Source organism: Lissotriton vulgaris, chromosome 1_1, assembly GCF_964263255.1.
Source record: "Lissotriton vulgaris chromosome 1_1, aLisVul1.2, whole genome shotgun sequence".
Lineage (NCBI taxonomy): Eukaryota > Metazoa > Chordata > Amphibia > Caudata > Salamandridae > Lissotriton > Lissotriton vulgaris.
Window position 1 is genome coordinate 293,028,242 of NC_141685.1, and position 17,640 is coordinate 293,045,881.

General features: G+C 49.0%; 1 protein-coding gene across 1 annotated transcript in view; it reads right to left on the bottom strand.

The window, feature by feature from the left end:
• Window positions 1-12,856, bottom strand: part of B4GALT2 (beta-1,4-galactosyltransferase 2) — an 875,541-nt gene extending 862,685 nt beyond the window's left edge. The window contains exon 1 of the mRNA XM_086936139.1: window positions 12,560-12,856. The gene's annotated coding sequence lies outside the window, so the exon portion shown is untranslated. The remainder of the gene's footprint in view (window positions 1-12,559) is intronic.
• Window positions 12,857-17,640: the final 4,784 nt, after the last annotated feature.

The following is a 17,640-nucleotide window of genomic DNA, read 5'->3' on the forward strand; positions in this document are numbered from 1 at the left end:
TGATAGGGCACTTCAATAGTGTCATGGAGCCTTTAATGTAGTGATAGAACACCTCAAGCATGCTACTTCTTCATCAAAGACCATTTTGTAAATAGACCTGGTCTACATCTTAAAATGGAAATCCAAGTAGACAATGTAGAAGTGCCCACAGTGCTCCCCCAAAGTGGAGGAACGTGCTTGTTTGTAAACAAAGGTCACAGCTAAAAAGTGCATACACAATAGCATGCAGAAGATCAACATTTCCACTGTCTCTTCGTACGGCTCAAACAGTAAACAGACTACTCAGGGACTGCGTTTTTCCAATGGTTATGGAGATTGCTGAAATTGCCCAGGAAATGAATGTACTCAATTGCAGGGCTAGTTCCATCACCGGGCTCAGGACAGGAGCCGGTTTGCTAAGTTCTGAAGAACCCCCCTGGCAAGCCTTTGCTGCATGGGTGCATAAGAGGCACTGGGACGCTCGCGTCAGCGGGGTGGGCGGGTGTAAAAGTGGATAGGTAAGACGCATGTAGCTGACCATAGAGGTGCCTGGAGGAGAGGGGGGGTGCAGGATACACATTGTGAAGATTGAGCCCCACATGCTAAACAGGAGGTGGTTTTTAGAAAAGGGGCACCTAATGGATCCACTTTTCTCTTGCTGGGATTTCTGTGTTCTATTTGGGGGCCGGCCTTGTGGATAGAAAGTTATTTGAGAACCAATGTGATCCTAGACTTGGCTTTGGTGGTGCTGTGGGCCCTTGTGAAGCATCGGCTGCAAAAGCTGATAACACAGCAACAGAAATTGTCAAAATGACAACTAGACATACATATTTCCCTTCAAAAACGCTGCGTTTGATTCCTAAATACAGGCAAGCTCTCTTCTCACCTTCTTTGGTACTCGTTCAGTTAGTATTTTAACTGCTCCTGCCCTTTTTGGTGACAAGCGTCGCATAGTGCATGTCAAATGTTTTGTAGCATGAAACTGTATTTGTGTGGTAGACATGTTGTCAATGCTTTTGTTGTGCATTTTGTTCTCATTCTATGTTTTTAGAAGATACAAGTGCAATATCTGTGAGTGTTGTATAGGGTGCTGTGTCTACATTTGTTTATCTAATGTCCCATTTGTTAAATGCTCTGTCGTTTCTGAAGGGCATTTCCCTGATGTGTGCCCTGTAAGGGTTATTCCTCATTGTATCACCATGTACAGGCGCTGTGTTCTTGCAGGAAAGATTGCTGCTGGTTTCACCCTGATGTATTTGTACTGTTGGACCTGTGCTCCTCATGGGAAAGGATGCTGGGGTGCTACAGTTTTATGTACGGGTGTATTGTCTTGCTTCTTTGTTCCTTAGAGTAATATTTCCTTGTAGAGGGGACTTGTGGTGTCACATACAAATGCGCTCCTGTACTGAGCTCTTGCAGGAAAGGTGGCATCGAGTGTCATAACCTAATGTACTGCTGGCGCTGTGATCTTGCTTGTCGGGAGACCTAAGGTGTTATGTTCTGATGCGTTGCTGGTACTGTGTGTTTGCAGAAAATGATACTCTGTGTGTTACATACTGATGTGCTTCTGAAATATATATATTCACTGCAGGAGAGGCTGCTAACGGGGGTATATCCGGATGGATTGCTGGTAAGTTGTTCTTGTATGAAAAAGCGCTTCTGGTGTTATATTCTGATGCACTGCTGGCACTGTGTCGTTGCCTGAAATAGTGCTTAGGTTGTTTTGTTCTGGTGTACTGCTGGTAATGTGGGTTTGCAGAAAATTATGCCTTGGGTATTACATTCTAATGTACTTCTGAAATTGTGTTCCATGCAGGTAAAGATGCTTAGGGTGGTGTATTCTGAAGGGTGTTGAAACTGTGTTCTTCCAGGATCAAAGGGTGGAACAGTCCGATGGAGTGCTGGTACTGTAGTCTTTCAGGAAAGATGCCTAGGGTGGTACAGTCAGAAGTAGTTCTGGTACTGTAGTCTTTCAGGAAAGATGCCTAGGGTGGTACAGTCAGAAGTAGTTCTGGTACTGTAGTCTTTCAGGAAAGATGCCTAGGGTGGTACAGTCAGAAGTAGTTCTGGTACTGTAGTCTTTCAGGAAAGATGCCTAGGGTGGTACAGTCAGAAGTAGTTCTGGTACTGTAGTCTTTCAGGAAAGATGCCTAGGGTGGTACAGTCAGAAGTAGTTCTGGTACTGTAGTCTTTCAGGAAAGATGCGTAGGGTGGTATAGTCCGATGGAGTGCTGGTACTGTGGTCTTTCAGGAAAGATGCTTAGGGTGGTACAGTCCGATGGAGTGCTGGTACTGTAGTCTTTCAGGAAAGATGCCTAGGGTGGTACAGTCAGAAGTAGTTCTGGTACTGTAGTCTTTCAGGAAAGATGCCTAGGGTGGTACAGTCAGAAGTAGTTCTGGTACTGTAGTCTTTCAGGAAAGATGCCTAGGGTGGTACAGTCAGAAGTAGTTCTGGTACTGTAGTCTTTCAGGAAAGATGCCTAGGGTGGTACAGTCAGAAGTAGTTCTGGTACTGTAGTCTTTCAGGAAAGATGCCTAGGGTGGTACAGTCAGAAGTAGTTCTGGTACTGTAGTCTTTCAGGAAAGATGCTTAGGGTGGTACAGTCCGATGGAGTGCTGGTACTGTAGTCTTTCAGGAAAGATGCTTAGGGTGGTACAGTCCGATGGAGTGCTGGTACTGGGGTCTTTCAGGAAAGATGCGTAGGGTGGTACAGTCCGATGGAGTGCTGGTACTGTAGTCTTTCGAGAAAGATGCATAGGGTGGTACAGTCCGATGGAGTGCTGGTACTGTGGTCTTTCGAGAAAGATGCATAGGGTGGTACAGTCCGATGGAGTGCTGGTACTGTGGTCTTTCAAGAAAGATGCTTAGGGTGGTACAGTCCGATGGAGTGCTGGTACTGTAGTCTTTCAGGAAAGATGCCTAGGGTGGTATAGTCCGATGGAGTGCTGGTACTGTGGTCTTTCAGGAACAATGCGTAGGGTGGTACAGTCCGATGGAGTGCTGGTACTGTGGTCTTTCAAGAAAGATAGTTATCAGATAAAAAGGAGGACCCCACCACAGCTGATTGGGGACTGGGGGGAATAGTAACTCTTGAAAAGACTTAGGCGTCCCCTCAACACAGAGCCCACATAGGTTGAGTATATTACCCAAAAACTAGCATGCCGTTCATTCCGGCGGGAAAGGTAAAGTTACAGGGTTCAAAAATAACAATCTATAAAAGCACCCTTGAACTAGTGAGACAAGGTCTATGTGTCAACTCAATTCTATTGTTACAGTGACCAGGTTTTCAAAGAATTATGTATGCAGGGGAGTATTTTTTTTTAAACTTAGGGTGGTACAGTCCGATGGAGTGCTGGTACTGTAGTCTTTCAGGAAAGATGCTTAGGGTGGTACAGTCCGATGGAGTGCTGGTACTGGGGTCTTTCAGGAAAGATGCGTAGGGTGATACAGTCCGATGGAGTGCTGGTACTGTGGTCTTTCAGGAAAGATGCGTAGGGTGGTATAGTCCGATGGAGTGCTGGTACTGTGGTCTTTCAGGAACAATGCGTAGGGTGGTACAGTCCGATGGAGTGCTGGTACTGTGGTCTTTCAAGAAAGATGCCTAGGGTGGTATAGTCCGATGGAGTGCTGGTACTGTGGTCTTTCAGGGAACAATGCGTAAGGTGGTACAGTCCGATGGAGTGCTGGTACTGGAGTCTTTCAAGAAAGATGCTTAGGGCGGTACAGTCTGATGGAGCGCTGGTACTGAGGGCCTTTCAAGAAAGATGCCTAGGGTGGTACAGTCAGATGTAGTGATGGTACTGGGGTGTTTCAGGAAAGATGCCTAGGGCGGTACAGTCAGAAGTAGTTCTGGTACTGTAGTCTTTCAGTCAAGATGCTTAGGGCGGTACAGTCCGATGGAGTGCTGGTACTGGGGTCTTTCAAGAAAGATGCCTAGGGTGGTACAGTCAGTTGTAGTGATGGTACTGGGGTGTTTGAGGAAAGATGCCTAGGGTGGTACAGTCAGAAGTAGTTCTGGTACTGTAGTCTTTCAGGAAAGATGCTTAGGGTGGTACAGTCCGATGGAGTGCTGGTACTGGGGTCTTTCAGGAAAGATGCTTAGGGTGGTACAGTCCGATGGAGTGCTGGTACTGTGGTCTTTCAGGAAAGATGCCTAGGGTGGTACAGTCCGATGGAGTGCTGGTACTGTGGTCTTTCAGGAAAGATGCATAGGGTGGTACAGTCCGATGGAGTGCTGGTACTGTGGTCTTTCAGGAACAATGCGTAGGGTGGTACAGTCCGATGGAGTGCTGGTACTGTGGTCTTCCAAGAAAGATGCCTAGGGTGGTATAGTCCGATGGAGTGCTGGTACTGTGATCTTTCAGGGAACAATGCGTAAGATGGTACAGTCCGATGGAGTGCTGGTACTGGGGTCTTTCAAGAAAGATGCTTAGGGCGGTACAGTCTGATGGAGTGCTGGTACTGGGGTCTTTCAAGAAAGATGCCTAGTGTGGTACAGTCAGATGTAGTGATGGTACTGGGGTGTTTCAGGAAAGATGCCTAGGGTGGTACAGTTCGATGGAGTGCTGGTACTGTGGTCTTTCAGGAAAGATGCGTAGGGTGGTACAGTCCGATGGAGTGCTGGTACTCTGGTCTTTCAGGAAACAATGCTTAGGGTGGTACAGTCTGATGGAGTGCTGGTACTGTAGTCTTTCAGGAAAGATGCTTAGGGTGGTACAGTCCGATGGAGTGCTGGTACTGTGGTCTTTCAAGAAAGATGCTTAGGGTGGTACAGTCCAATGAAGTGCTGGTACTGGGGTCTTACAGGAAAGATGCCTAGGGTGGTACAGTCCGATGGAGTGCTGGTACTGTGGTCTTTCAAGAAAGATGCTTAGGGTGGTACAGTCCGATGGAGTGCTGGTACTGTGGTCTTTCAAGAAACATGCTTAGGGTGGTACAGTCTGATGGAGTGCTGGTACTGGGGTCTTTCAGGAAAGATGCTTAGGGTGGTACAGTCCGATGGAGTGCTGGTACTGGGGTCTTTCAGGAAAGATGCTTAGGGCGGTACAGTCCGATGGAGTGCTGGTACTCTGGTCTTTCAGGAAACAATGCTTAGGGCGGTACAGTCTGATGGAGTGCTGGTACTGGGGTCTTTCAGGAAAGATGCTTAGGGCGGTACAGTCTGATGGAGTGCTGGTACTGGGGTCTTTCAGGAAAGATGCTTAGGGCGGTACAGTCCGATGGAGTGCTGGTACTGTGGTCTTTCAGGAAAGATGCTTAGGGTGGTACAGTCCGATGGAGTGCTGGTACTGTGGCCTTTCAGGGAACAATGCTTAGGGTGGTACAGTCCGATGGAGTGCTGGTGATGTGGCCTTTCAGGGAACAATGCTTAGGGTGGTACAGTCCGATGGATGGTTGTGTGATGTTACAACACGATCAAAATGATCGCGGTACATCACATCGCATCTTTAACAACGCAAGTCGTTACCACGACTTGCGCTGTAGGGTGCTGGACTTAGGAATAGTAAGATTTACTATTCCAACTCCAGCCTACGTACAGTAGGGAAGGTGTTGGAATAGTAAATCTACTATTCCTTAGTCTAGAGCGCCCTCCAGCACAAGTCGTGGTAACGACTTGCGTTGTAAAATTTGCGTCATAATAGCACTGCGGTCTTTTGACCGCGTTGTGAAGGATGTTCCCCCTGATGGAGTGCTGGTACTGTGTTCTTTCAGGGAACAATGCTTATGGTGGTACAGTCTGATGGAGTGCTGGTACTGGGGTCTTTCGGGAAAGATGCTTAGGGTGGTACAGTCTGATGGCTGCCAGAATTGTGTTCTTTCAGGAAAGGATGATGATGGTGCTCTGTTCTGATGTACTCGATCCTTAAATGGTGCATTATTCTTGTAGCAAAGGATGGTTGGGTTGTTGTATTTTGATGTACTGATGAAACTGTGAAAGGATAGTTATGGTGTTATCGTTTGAAAGAGTGTTGGTACTGTGTTCCGTGCAGGAAAGGTTGTTTAGGGAGATATATTCTGGTGGACTTTGGGTAGTGCATGCTTGCATGAGAGGGTGCGCATAATGTTATGTTCTAATACACTGATGGCCCTCTACTCCTGTGGGAAATGATGCATAAGATGTTATATTTCGAAGTACTGCTGACACTGTGTTCCAAGCAGATAAGGATGTGTACTCTCTTATATTCTGATTGGTAGATGGCAATATGTCCTAGCAGGATAGGAAGCTTACAATGTGAGTTGTGTTTTGCTATTGAGCTCTGCATACCCTTGCAGATGTTGCTGGTGTGTTTTTCTCTAGAGTTGTGCATATGCTTGCTGGTGTGTTTTGCTCTAGAGCTGTGCGTGTGCTTCCAGATGATGCTGGTGAGTTTCCTCTAGAGCTGTACACGTGCTTGCAGATGATCCTGGGGTGTTTCCTATGGCTAACACACCAAGCTGTGGATACGCGTCCAGATGTTGCTGGTGTGTTTGCTCTAATGCTGTGGATAGACTTGCAGATGTTGCTGGTGTGTTGTGATCTAGAACTGTACATACGCTTACAGATTACCCTGGTGTGTTTGCTCTAGCGCTGTGTATGAGCTTGCAGATGATGCTGGAATGTTTTGCTCTAAAGCTATGGATATGCTTGCAGATGTAGCTGGGGTATTTTGCGCTAAAGCTATAGATATGCTTGCAGATGTAGCTGATGTGTTTTGCTCTAGAGCTGTGCATGCACTTGCAGATGTTGCTGGTGTGTTTTGCTCTAGAGCAGTGCATACGCTTGCAGATGTTGCTGGTGTGTTGTGCTCTAGAGCTGGGCATGCACTTGCAGATTTAGTCGGTGTGTTTGCTCTAGAGCTCTAAATGCGCTTGCAGATGTTGCTGGCGTGTTTTGCTCTAGAGCTGTGCATGAGCTTGCAGATGATGCTGGTGTGTTTTGCGCTAGGGCTGTGAATACGCTTGCAGATGATGCTGGTGTGTTTTGTTCTAGAGCTGTGCAGGAGCTTGTAGATGATGCTGGTGTGTTTTGCTCGAGAGCTTTGCATACGCTTGCAGATGTAGCTGGTGTGTTTCTCTAGAGTTGTGCATACGCTTGCAGATGTTGCTGGTGTGTTTTACTCTAGAGTTGTGCATACGCTTGTAGATGATGCTGGTGTGTTTGCTCTAGAACTGTGCATGCGCTTGCAGATGTTGCTGGTGTGTTTTGCTCTAGAGCTGTGCATGAGCTTGCAGATGTTACTGGTGTGTTTTACTCTAGAGCTGTGCATACACTTGCAGATTTAGCCGGTTTGTTTTGCTCTAGAGCTGTGCATATGCTGGCAGATGCTGCTAGTGTGTTTTGCTCTAGAGCTTTGCATACACTTGCAGATGTAACTGGTGGGTTTTGCTCTAGAGTTGTGCATATGCTTGCAGATGTTGCTGGTGTGTTTTGCTCTAGAGATGTGCATACGCTTGCAGATGTAGCTGGTGTGTTTTGCTCTAGAGTTGTGCATTAGCTGGCAGATGTTGCTGGTGTGTTTTGCTCTAGAGATGTGCATACGGTTGTAGATGTAGCTGGTGTGTTTTGCTCTAGAGTTGTGCATACGTTTGCAGATGTTGCTGGTGTGTTTTGCTCTAGAGATGTGCATACGCTTGCGGATGTTGCTGGTGTGTTTTGCTCTAGAGATGTGCATGCGCTTGCAGATGTTGCTGGTGTGTTTTGTTCTAGAGCTGTGCATACGCTTGCAGATGTAGCTGGTGTGTTTTGCTCTATATCTGTGCATACGCTTGCAGATGTAGCTGGTGTGTTTTTCTCTATAGCTGTGCATACGCTTGCAGATGTAGCAGGTGTGTTTTGCTCTGGAGCTGTGCATACGCTGGCAGATGTAGCAGGTGTGTTTTGCTCTAGAGCTGTGCATACGCTTGCAGATGTAGCAGGTGTGTTTTTCTCTAGAGCTGTGCATGAGCTTGTAGATGATGCTGGTGTGTTTTGCTCGAGAGATGTGCATACGCTTGCAGATGTAGCTGGTGTGTTTTGCTCTAGAGTTGTGCATACACTTGCAGATGTTGCTGGTGTGTTTTGCTCTAGAGATGTGCATACGCTTGCAGATGTAGCTGGTGTGTTTTGCTCTAGAGTTGTGCATGTGCTTGCAGATGTTGCTGGTGTGTTTTGCTCTAGAGCTGTGCATACACTAGTAGATGTAGCTGGTGTGTTGTGGTCTAGGACTGTACATACACTTGTTGATGTAGCTGGTGTGTTTTGCTCTAGAGTTGTGCATACTCTTGCAGATGTAGCTGGTGTGTTTTGCTCTAGAGCTGTGCATGCGCTTGCAGATTATGCTGGTGTGTTTTGCTCTAGAGCTGTGCATACGCTTGCAGATGTAGCTGGTGTGTTTTGCTCTATATCTGTGCATACACTTGCAGATGTAGCTGGTGTGTTTTTCTCTGTAGCTGTGCATACGCTTGCAGATGCAGCAGGTGTGTTTTGCTCTGGAGCTGTGCATACGCTGGCAGATGTAGCAGGTGTGTTTTGCTCTAGAGCTGTGCATACGCTTGCAGATGTAGCAGGTGTGTTTTGCTCTAGAGCTGTGCATACGCTTGCAAATGTAGCTGGTGTGTTTTGCTATGGAGTTGTGCATATGCTTGCAGATGTTGCTGGTGTGTTTTGCTCTAGAGATGTGCATACACTTGCAGATGTAGCTGGTGTGTTTTGCTCTAGAGTTGTGCATACACTTGCAGATGTTGCTGGTGTGTTTTGCTCTAGAGATTTGCATACGCTTGTAGATGTAGCTGGTGTGTTTTGCTCTAGAGCTGTGCATGCGCTTGCAGATGTTGCTGGTGTGTTTTGCTCTAGAGTTGTGCATGTGCTTGCAGATGTTGCTGGTGTGTTTTGCTCTAGAGTTGTGCATGCGCTTGCAGATGATGCTGGTATGTTTGCTCTATAGCTGTGCATGCACTTGCATATGTTGCTGGTGTGTTTTGCTTTAGAGTTGTGCATGAGCTTGCAGATGTTGCTGGTGTGTTTGCTCTAGAGTTGTGCATGTGCTTGCAGATGTTGCTGGTGTGTTTTGCTCTAGAGTTGTGCATGCGCTTGCAGATGATGCTGGTGTGTTTTGCTCTAGAGCTGTGCATGCGTTTGCAGATGTTTCTGGTGTGTTTGCTCTAGAGCTGTGCATGCGTTTGCAGATATTGCTGGTGTGTTTTCTCTAGAGTTGTGCATGTGCTTGCAGAGCTGTGCATGAGCTTGTAGATGATGCTGGTGTGTTTTCCCTAGAGCTGTGCATCCGCTTGCAGATGATGCTGGTGTGTTTTGCTCTAAAGCTGTGGATACGCTTACAGATGTAGCTGGTGTGTTTTGCTCTAAAGCTGTGGATACGCTTTCAGATGTTGCTGGTGTGTTTTGCTTTAGAGCTGTGCATACGCTTGCAGATGATGCTGGTGTGTTTTGCTTTGGAGCTGTGAATGAGCTTGCAGATGATGCTGGTGTGTTTTCCCTAGAGCTGTGCATCCGCTTGCAGATGATGCTGGTGTGTTTTGCTCCAAAGCTGTGGATACGCTTACAGATGTAGCTGGTGTGTTTTGCTCTAAAGCTGTGGATACGCTTACAGATGTTGCTGGTGTGTTTTGCTCTAAAGCTGTGCATACGCTTGCAGATGATGCTGGTGTGTTTTGCTCTGGAGCTGTGCATATGCTTGCAGATGTAGCTGGTGTGTTTTGTTCTGGAGCTGTGCATTCGCTTGCAGATGTAGCAGGTGTGTTTTGTTCTGGAGCTGTGCATACGCTTGCAGATGATGCTGGTGTGTTTTGCTCTGGAGCTGTGCATACACTTGCAGATGTAGCTGGTGTGTTTTGCTCTGGAGCTGTGCATACGCTTGCAGATGATGCTGATGTGTTTTGCTCTGGAGCTGTGCATACACTTGCAGATGTAGCTGGTGTGTTTTGCTCTGGAGCTGTGCATTCGCTTGCAGATGATGCTGGTGTGTTTTGCTCTGGAGCTGTGCATACGCTTGCAGATGATGCTGATGTGTTTTGCTCTGGAGCTGTGCATACACTTGTAGATGATGCTGGTGTGTTTTGCACTGGAGCTGTGCATTCGCTTGCAGATGATGCTGGTTTGTTTTGCTCTGGAGCTGTGCATTCGCTTGCAGATGATGCTGATGTGTTTTGCTCTGGAGCTGTGCATACGCTTGCAGATGATGCTGGTGTGTTTTGCTCTGGAGCTGTGCATACACTTGCAGATGATGCTGATGTGTTTTGCTCTGGAGCTGTGCATTCGCTTGCAGATGATGCTGATGTGTTTTGCTCTGGAGCTGTGCATACGCTTGCAGATGTAGCTGGTGTGTTTTGATCTGGAGCTGTGCATACGCTTGCAGATATAGCAGGTGTGTTTTGTTCTGGAGCTGTGCATACACTTGCAGATGATGCTGATGTGTTTTGCTCTGGAGCTGTGCATACGCTTGCAGATGATGCTGGTGTGTTTTGCTCTGGGGCTGTGCATTCGCTTGCAGATGATGCTGGTGTGTTTGCTCTAGAGTTGTGCATGCGCTTGCAGATGATGCTGGTGTGTTTGCTCTAGAGCTGTGCATGAGCTTGCAGATGATGCAGGTGTGTTTGCTCTAGAGCTGTGCATGCGTTTGCAGATGTAGAAGGTGTGTTTTGTTCTGGAGCTGTGCATATGCTTGCAGATGATGCTGGTGTGTTTTGCTCTGGGGCTGTGCATTCGCTTGCAGATGATGCTGGTGTGTTTGCTCTAGAGTTGTGCATGCGCTTGCAGATGATGCTGGTGTGTTTGCTCTAGAGCTGTGCATGAGCTTGCAGATGATGCAGGTGTGTTTGCTCTAGAGCTGTGCATGCGTTTGCAGATGTAGCAGGTGTGTTTTGTTCTGGAGCTGTCCATATGCTTGCAGATGATGCTGGTGTGTTTTGCTCTGGGGCTGTGCATACGCTTGCAGATGATGCTGGTGTGTTTTGCTCTGGGGCTGTGCATTCGCTTGCAGATGATACAGGTGTGTTTGCTCTAGAGCTGTGCACATGCTTCGTGATGAAGCTGTTGTGTTTCACGTCGTTGTTTCACGCGATCAGAAGGCTCTCCCTGATTTTATCTGCTCGGGCACTGTTCACCTGTGCTGCTTCGACACGCATGATGGAAGGATGCTGAGGTGTTTGTTTGCCCTGCTTGTGAAGGAAGACAAGCGAGGGTTTCTTTTTATCCTGGTTCTGTCAGTCCACTGAAGAAATATGTCGGGTGTTTATTTACTCTGTTGCTGTGCTTGTGAAGGAAGACAGGCTGGTGTTTCTTTTCACTCTAGTTCTGTTAGCCTACTGAAGGAGGGAGATGCCGGGCGTTTATTTACTCTGTTGATGTGCTTGTGCAGGAAGACAGGCGTGTGCTTCTTTTCACTCCGGTTCTGTCAGCCCACTGAAAGAAGATGCCGGGTGTTTACTTACTCTGTTTCTCTGCTTCTGAAGGAAGACAGGCGAGTATTTCTTTTCACTCCGGTTCTGTCAGCCCACTGAAGATGCCAGGAGTTTATTAACTCTGTTGCTGTCCGTGTGAAGGAAGACAGGCGAGTATTTCTTTTCACTCCAGTTCTGTCAGCCCACTGAAGGAGGGAGATGCTGGGTGTTTATCTGCTCCAATGCTGTGCACGTTCTGCAGAAAGATGCCCGTGTGTTCATTAACTGGTATTCCACTGCCCGTGATGTGCATCCTGTAAAATGGGATATTTGTGTTTCTTTGTTGTTGTATTGGTGCCGAAGGCACGTGGTGGTGGTGTGTGTGCCATTCAGTTCTTGCCATGAGAAGCTAGTGTGTCAATACTGTGCATCTGTGTGTGTAAGAGAGAGAGGGGATGGAGGGACGGGTGTGTGTACGTGAAAGAGAGAGTGGTGTGTGTGTGTGAGAGAGGGGGAAGTGGTGTGTGCGCTCGCCTGAGAGTGGTGGATGAGTGGTGAGAGAGAGGAGAGTGGTGTGTGTGTTCGGCACCCTCCGTGTGCCCGCAGATGCTGTGTTGTGCAGTGTTCGCTCTGGTGCTGAGCGCTCCTCGAACGAGGACATGCGCTTAGACGTGTAATCTGCTAATGTCCGTGTGCTGCACACAGATGCCGGAAGCCGCTGTGTCTGTGGCGCTTGCCCTGTAGTGCTGTGGGTCTAGCTGGGCACGGATCTCGGATGCTTCGAGTGCCTCGATGCTGTCCGTCGTCTGGGGCAGGATGCTGGGCATGTCATGGACCTGATGGAGGTGGCTGCTGTGTTTACGTGCGCTGCTGCTCCAGGTCCTAGGGTGATGCTGTGGTACCCAGTGTGCTTCGTGCAGGAAGATGCCGGAGAACCTTTCCTGGCGCTATATGTTCCTGTATTATGCGGGTAGGGGCAAGGTATTGTAGGGCGGGTGGTGCTGTATGTTCTGCCATGCACAGAGAGATAATGGGTGCTGTGGGAAGGGGTGCGCTCTATGAAGTGGTAAGGGATGGAAGCGCTGCGCAGGGGTGCTTATCTGCAAAGGTAAGGGGGTAGGGGACGTTTACAATAGAGGGATGCTGTGATCCGTAATAAAGAGATGGGTTGCAGGCAGAGATGCACACACTCGTTGCAAGAAGGCGCATCTTTCATGCACTCACCTCTCCCGTGCGGGGACTTCTCTGTCCGAGGGTCAGCAGACCGTCGGCCCAGGGGGGGCTCCGCTGCTCTCCCCCATGGCAGGCTCTGGGGGACGGGTCAGGCGGCCCGGCTCTCCTGCCCCCCGTCCCCCGGTGGGTGCAGGTGGTTCCCGGGGTCCGGGAGCGGGGGAGGCCTGGAAGCAGAGCCCGCTGCAGCCCTCCCCGGTGCGGCTGGAGATACCCCGGATCCCGGTGCTCCTCTGCCTCTCCTGCCGCTGCTCGGCTCTCCGGAGAGAGGCGCCGATTGACAATAAAGCACGAAAAAAATGAGCAGCTACGGAGCGCGGCGGCGGCCAGAACTAGCGGCTCCGCGAAGGGCTCTGTGCCTCCCCCCTCACAGCAGCCCCCGCAGGAGGCAGCTGGGATCACTGTCAACACCCTCTCCCCCCCGCGCCGCTGTCAGCAGACGCCCCTCCCGCTCCCTGCTGCCCAGCGAGGCGCCCAGACTCTATCACAGGCTGACGGAAGCCCCAGCCACCCAGACAGTGTCAGCAGACCCCCCCCTCCCCCTGCTGACACATGACTACTGCCGCCCCCTCCCATTCACACATTACCGCCCATTTAAAATACCCTACAGACCTCTCTTGCTGACACATGATCTACTGCTGCCCCCTCCCATTCACACACTCCTCAGACCCCCCTGTGCTGACACAAGTTCTCCTGCCGCCCCCTCCCTTTCATACACTCCACTGACCCCCTCCTGCTGACCCAGGACTACTGCTGTCCCCTCCCGTCCACCCATTATCACCCATTCATACACTCCACAGACCCCTACTGCGGACACATGATCTACTGCTGCCCCCTCCCATTCACACTCTCCACAGACCCCCTTGTCGTGTCCAACATCAATCATACACGGACACCGACTTATCTCTTAGCTCTTTATTAGCACGTGTCTTCAGTTCCCCGTCCCTACTCTAACTGACCCCTTCCTATGTCCGCTCCTCCTCTTCCTCTGGCCCCCTAGCTCCGCCCACTCCCAACTACTGGTGTGCTGACTTCACAACATCTCCCCCCTTTGTAACAAAACAAACAAACAAACTGACTTCTCAGTCTATCTCCACTATCAGTCTCTGGGGTGGACGTATGTCGTGATGAGTGTTCGCCAATAGTTCGTCTTTGACTAGACAAGCTCTGTTGCTGATGTCTGGAGGGATGGGGCCTTCAGTGTCTGGGGTGCCTATGGTGAGCTCAGTTTGATATCGGCAGTCTGTCCTCCATTGTGACTCTTGCTCACGTGACGCTCGGCCTCTTTTCCACGGGGATGTTACTCTGGTTCCCTTCCAAGTGTCTGTATGTATTTTTGCTTCATTTTGCCTTGTCAGGTCGAGACCAACACCGTCTTCCTGTTTCGAGTCTGGGATGCCAGCCGGTGAGGTATGAACTGGGGAGGCAGTCTTGGTATGACTCTGAGATTGATTGGTCGCCTCGGGTTGCCTCTCCCACTCCTGCTCGCGCCTAGACCAGGCAAGCCTTGGAACCGGCTGGGTGGTTGTGTGTTTCGTTCTTATCCGATGATGACTTGGCTCTCCTGGCGTGTCCGGCTTCCTTCGCAGATCAACTGGTTGGTCCGTCTTCATTGGAGTGCTACTGGCCACGATATCTGTTTCCATTTTATAGGACCAGGACCAGGACCTTCGAGTCAACCTTGCCGCCCCTACCCGGGGTGACGGTGTAGTGTTTCCGTCGCGATACACCTGTACTCGATGTGGCAGGTTGTCTGGTGGGGTGATCGAGTGTGCATTGACATTGGTGTGAGACACGTTGCTCTTGACGGGAAAAGTGTCCCTTGGTTCGCAGATGTGTTCAGGTGCTGGGCGCCATGGCCGTTGTCGGGACCACGACTCTGTCGACTCAAAGGATCGGACCGAGATGCTATCTGAGTCAGAGGGGTCCTCTCTCACTTCCCTCTGAGAATGTGTCTTTAAGAATGTTGCGCGTGGTCGTTGTCGGGACCACGATACTGAGGACTCAAAGGATCGGACCGACGTGCTTTCTGAATCAGAGTGGTGCTCCGTCAGTTTCCTCTGTGACTGTTCCTTTGGGAATGTCTTACCAGGTGGTCTTCGGAACCGGGTAGTCCGTGACGAGCTGCTTTCCGTCTCGGAATTGTCTTTGCGAAGCTTCTCGGTGTGTCTTTGTCGGAACATCTTCAATGTTGTCTCATTTGGGAGATTGTTTGAAGATTCTGAGCGTGTTCTTTGTGCTTGACCCCAGGCTTTTGCCTCTTCGTCCTTCTCGCCTGATGTTACCCATCTATGCTCTGTTTCTACGTTGTTTCGGGACCCATGGATGCTTTGGGGCCCATGACTGTATGGATCTTTTCTTGCTTGTTGTTGGTGTGCGGGACCAGTCCGTCTTGTGTGATCTGGTTCTCCTCCACAAGTGTTTGGTGATCTAGTATCTCCGATCTGTTGGTGGTGTGTCCTCCTGCCAGCTGTTTCCTCGGACTCATCTTCGCTCCTTGGTGATTGGTGTTCCGGCGTCGATTTCCTGTGCTGACCACTGCAGCCCCTTCTTCGATGGTTTGTCTTTCTCACCCACTGGTTGTGCAGAATGTCGTTTTGTCCAGGAGTGCAATCTGTCCCACTGGACATTCCCTCTTTGTCAGAGTAGCGTGTGTTATGCGGTGACTGACTCCTTGAGGGACTCCTAGAGGATGGATGACTCCGGGGAATTGTTTTTTGGATGGTTGACTCTGAGTAGTCATTGGTTCTTTCTGAGTGGCCGGACGCTGAGTAATCTGACTCTGAGTATTCCTTGTTACTGTGTCTCCTCCGTTGTCTTTTTTGTCTTTTCTCTGGTCTGCCTTCTCTCTCTCTCTTCTTGTGTTTGTTGGAATTTTGGGTTCTCCCTTCCCAGGTATCTCGAAGTTTTGTACTTAGATGCACATCCCTCAATTTGCCTCTTGTTTGGACTTGCATTCCAATTTCAGCTTTCTTGATAATTTCTTTTAGCGACCAATGTCCTCTCAGTATTTTGTGTCTTGTTTCGGGGTTTTCACAGCCTTCAATTATTCGGAGCCGAACAGCATCCTCATTCGTAAACGTGTTGAAATGGCAGCCTTGAACCAGACTTTGCAACCGCGTGATGAAATGCGGCAATGGTTCGCCTGGTTCCTGCCGTGCTGTGTTGAAGACCATGCGATTATGATCCACCTCTGCCTGTGCATTGAGATGGGCACAGAGTTCCTCTTGGAGTTTATCATAAATGTCTGCTTCTTCCCTGGAAAATGTTCTAATTGGGCATCGGCCCCCGGGGCCCACCAGATGGAGGAGTAACACCAGACATTTTCTTTCTCTTTGCTCACCGTTGGCTTTCAAGAAATCGTCCAAAGCCTCCAGCCACCAGTGCCGTTTGAGGCTCTGACTCCAATCGTCACTCCGTACCACTGGGGGCGATACTTCAAGGTGTGGATTGAAACATTGGGTTACGTCTCCTCCCGCCCTGAGAGAAGGAGGTCCTGATCGGTCGTAGACGCGGGGCATCATGCTGTCCACTTTTCTTCGGGTTTCAGGTGCTTCAGTTTGTGATTTAGCTTGAGCCTGCTCATTAGTTCTTCCTTCAGTGCCCTCGTGTTCGATCGACATTGCACCCTTGAATTTGTCCATGGTTGGCGACACTTGCTTGTTGTGTGTGTTCATTGGCTACCCCACACGCGCATTGGCTCGTGCTGATTCCGTTGTAATCACTTATGCTTTGTCTTTGTTTATGTTTGTCCGTGCTTCCTCTGTTTGATGGACGCACGTTACTTCATGACATTCGCCACTGTACATTCGCTTGCATATCTCACTGTTCGCATTTCCACCCGTGCGGACCTTTGTTTTGTCAATGCTTGTTCGTTGAGTCACTCTTGTGGTTGCTCTTGCTTGTTAATTGATACACTCTCGTGCTAGCATGTGCTTGTTTTGTTTGGTTGCTAAGACTTGTGCAGTGTTGTCCACGTGCCGTTGTCCACGCTTACTGCTTTGCATTTACCAGCGCTTGCGTAGTTGCACATACCAAGGCTTGTTGACTTGCGCGTACCAACGTGTGATTATTTGCATGCACCAGTGCCTGTTTGCTTGTTTTCCCCAGTGTTTGTTTGGTCATTGCCAATGCTTGTTTCCGTTTGTCCAACGTTTGTTGATTTGCATGCGTCAATGCTTGATGATTTGTGTGGATCAATTTTTGTTTACTTGCATGTACCACTGCTTGTTTGCTTGCCTGTATCAATGCTTGTTCACTCTTGGCCAATGCTTGTCCTTACAGGCACCAGTGCTTGTTGACTTTCCTTTACCAATGCTTGTCTTCTTAGATTGCTTCTTGCATTTGCATGGGCTTGTTTGTCGTCTTTTCAGCGCTTTATTATTCTTCACTTGCATTCGCCAACGCTTGTTTGCATGCGTCAATGTTTGTTTTGTTACAGTCACCAATGCTTGCTTCACTTACAGTTGTCAATGTTTGTTTATTCTTCACTTGCATTTGCCAATGTTTGTTTGCATGTGTCAATGTTTGTTTTGTTAGTCACTGATGCTTGCTTCACTTACAGTTGCCAATGTTTGTTTCTTGTAGTCGCCAATGCTTGTTTATTTTGCCAATGCTTGTTTCTTGTAGTCGCCAATGCTTGTTTATTTTGCCAATGCTTGTTTCTTGTAGTCGCCAATGCTTGTTTGCTTTACCAATGCTTGTTTCTTGTAGTCGCCAATGCTTGTTTGCTTTACCAATGCTTGTTTCTTGTAGTCGCCAATGCTTGTTTTCTTTCCCGGTGCCTGACTTTAAAATGGCCGCCGTTGTATTGCACAGAGTTGTCCTTCTCAGACGCCTGACTCTAAGATGGCCGCCGGGAATCTCGTGTTCAACGAGATTTGGGTCGTTTCTGCTCGTTCCTTCGACCGGAGCCACACATTCACTCGGGACTGCAGTTTCCACTCACCACTCGTCGTTTTCAGCCGCGATCCACCGCCAGAGTAGCTGCTGCAGGTGAGATTTCTTTTCTTCGTCCCTTGCCGCCGGAGTGGGCTCCCGGTTGGCTTTTGATTGTTTCTTGTCCACCCCTCACA